This window comes from Arachis duranensis, chromosome 1 (genome assembly GCF_000817695.3).
Source record: "Arachis duranensis cultivar V14167 chromosome 1, aradu.V14167.gnm2.J7QH, whole genome shotgun sequence".
In the NCBI taxonomy this organism is placed as follows: Eukaryota; Viridiplantae; Streptophyta; class Magnoliopsida; order Fabales; family Fabaceae; genus Arachis; species Arachis duranensis.
This window is the reverse complement of record NC_029772.3, coordinates 49,539,318-49,542,482: the sequence shown is the minus strand read 5'-3', so window position 1 is coordinate 49,542,482 and position 3,165 is coordinate 49,539,318. Positions and strand designations below refer to the sequence as shown.

Sequence of the window (3,165 nt, the reverse complement as noted above, 5' to 3'; positions counted from 1 at the left end):
TTAGAGAAAATCAGCGATCTCAAGATAAAAGTGGAAGCCACGATGAATGAATCTCACCTCAACTAAACTGAATAGATGGTTGCAAATGTTGTGAGAGTAAGATTGATAATGTTGTTCCTAGGGTTTGCAAAAGTTGTGAGAGTAAGATTGATAAAGTGAGTTCGGAGAGTGTGAGACAGAGTGAGCTCGCGATACTCGAAAACTCGAATTCGTCCTAGTTTTGTTGCCACAAACAGCGTTATCCCCTGGCCCTGCATACTCATCAAAGAAGCTATAATTTTCAGATCTCATGAAGCATCCATCAAGAAATATTTGGGACATTGTGGCTTAAAGCAAACATGTTAAGGAACTAGTTTGTTGCTCAACAACAAAATACTATCATTAACTATAACTTTGTAAAAGCAATATCAGGATAGCAAAGAGAGATCAAATTAAACATGACCTGAAGTATTATTGCAATAGCAATTATCATGCAAATTGAAATGAGTTTAAAATGAAGATGTAAATTAAAGGATACAATGAGAAATATCCATCAAGCCTCAAAAAAGTAACTCTCTGACCACCATTGAGTATGACTTTGACATTCGACACTTTTCCAGGAATTATATAGTCTTTTGTTTCTAAATCTGCAAACAAATTTATGCACACTATTAACAAGAAATGGATGCAAGGAATAGATGCACACAAAGGAATAGATGCACACCACAATGAACACTAGCAAAACCTTGCTGAATTCCACTCAATTAACATTATCAGATACACCTAAGTAAATGAAATGACACCGGAGATGCTAACAGGCTCTGACAGCCATCTTTCTAAATATTTCAAATTACAATTTATACTATAAACCAACCAAAGCTTCAAATTAGATGAATTCTGAATGACTAAATCAAACTTGATTTTGGTGTGAACTCTAAAACAATATGAACAACTTGAACTGACATATGACCCCAAGCACCATTACCAGTCCCATCAACAATTCAAAGTCAATCTCACATATTAAAGTGCTTTAGTGCATCTACATATTAAAGTTGAAAGCTTTAGTTCATCTAAAGTTTATTGAACAAAATATAAAAAATCTGCCAATTCAAATGCAATAGTTATTCGCATCAGTCACCATCCAACAATTAGATTTTGAATTAACTAAAAAGTAAGAAAATAAAAATCAGAATGACAAAAAAGAAAAAACAAAGCATACTGTTGGGGATCTTCACTCGACCATAAATGGTGTAACCTTCAGCGGACCTGAAAAAATAAATTAGGATTAAAATCGAACCACATAACATAATTCTAAACCAGAGAGAACAAACGGAAAATGGTTGAGCACATATTACTGCATTCAATACTTTAATCATATGCATTGAGAAAAAAAAGTGAAAAAGAAAAAAAGAAAAGAGCAATTAATAAAAGGGGACAAAATGCCCCAAAATAAATAGTGAAATCAATGCATATGAGCTGCACTCAAAACTTGGAATGCATAAATATGTAGTAAACACAGTTAATGGGAAGTTGGATTTTGTATTTTAATTAAATGAATTGTCTTGAGTTAGGTGGAAAGTTTATGTTAATTAAGGATTCAGATTTTAGTCCACTTGGCCAAATACAATCCTACCTTGACCCTAACCCCATTACAACCCTTAAAAGACCTCTTGATTTGTGTATTGGTGCATTAATTTTTTGTTGATTGTTAGATGAAGAGCAAGCTATAGAAAGCAAGATTAGTAGAGAATTGAGAGAATTGACCCTATACACCTGAGAGATTAGAGTGATATACACTACGAGTGAGGGTTCAGTGCTTAATTCTATGTTCCCTACTTTCATGAGCTATCTTCTTCTTGCAAGTTACTTATATTGTATTTTGTGATTTGAATTAGTGAAATCCAGTTTATATTTATTTTTCACCAAGTAGGTAGAATCATTTTATCATGTAGTTGTATTCACATTCATAGGTTGCATTGCATGAGTCCTGCTTTCCCTTATTCATTTATTTTATCTCCTTGAGTTTAGCATGAGGACATGCTAATGTTTTAGTGTGGGGAGGTTGATAAACTACTATTTTATGGTTTACAATGTGTTTAATTGTGTGGTTTTATCATGGTCTTTACCCACTTATTCATATAATTAGCATGCATTTATATTTCCTTCCTAAAATTATTACATGATTGAAAACAAGCTTCTTTGGTCTTAATTTAGCTAATCTTAATCCTCTCTTATTACCAGTCAATGCCTTGATCTGTGTGTTAAGTGTTTCAGGCTTTATAGGGCATGAATGAGTGAGAAATTGGGAAAGAAGCTTGCAAAAATGGAAGGAACACAAGAAAGCGAGGAGATGACCAGCGAGAAGTGACGCGTACGCGTCAGCAACGCGACCGCGCGGAAGAAAGGAATTCGCAGTGACGTGGCCGCATGAGTGACGCGGACGCGCAGATTGGAAAAGTAGAAGCGACACGGAGGCGTGGACAACGCGCACGCGTGATACGAAAAACGCTGAGTGACGCGATCGCGTGGACGACGCAGACGCGTGACGTGCGCGATCTGCAGAATTACAAAAGTCACTGGCAGAGATTCTGGGCTAGATTTTAACCCAGTTTTCGGCCCAAAAACACAGATTAAAGTCAGGGAACATGCAGAGACTCATCAGGCTCTCATAATTCATAATTTTAGGTCTTAGATGTAGTTTTTAGAGAGAGAGGTTCTCTCCTCTCTCTTAGGATTAGGATTAGGATTAGGATTAGAATTTTTATTAGGATTATGAATATTTCTTCTGCATCTCAGGTTCAATATTCTTTGTATTTATTTATTTTCAATGTTCCATGTTTGGATTTATTTTCTTATTTAAATATAATTCGAGGTATTTTTCAGATCTATGATTTGTTTCTCTTATTTATGATATAAATAATTTAGATTTTTCTACCTTTTAGCTTTGGTTGATTAATCGGTGACTCTTGAGTTATCAAACTCATTGTTGATTGAAATTGGAATTCTTCAAGAATTGATTCGAGATCCAATAACTCTAACTTTTCCCAAGGAAAGACTGGGACTTGAGGATTCGAATTAATTCATTCACTTGACTTACCTTCATAGTTAGAGGTTAACAAAGTGGGAGAAAAATCCAATTCTCATCACAATTGATAAGGATAACTAGGATAGGACTTCCAGTTCTCA

General features: G+C 34.9%; 1 long non-coding RNA gene across 1 annotated transcript; it reads right to left on the bottom strand.

Moving 5' to 3' along the window:
• Positions 1 to 239: 239 nt before the first annotated feature.
• LOC127745516 (uncharacterized) lies at positions 240 to 1,246 on the bottom strand. Its single transcript, XR_008006692.1, has 3 exons — positions 1,199 to 1,246; positions 518 to 626; positions 240 to 326 (listed from the first exon to the last, which is right to left on the bottom strand). It is a non-coding gene; the product is annotated as an uncharacterized LOC127745516 (long non-coding RNA).
• Between the last annotated feature and the right edge of the window lie 1,919 nt (positions 1,247 to 3,165).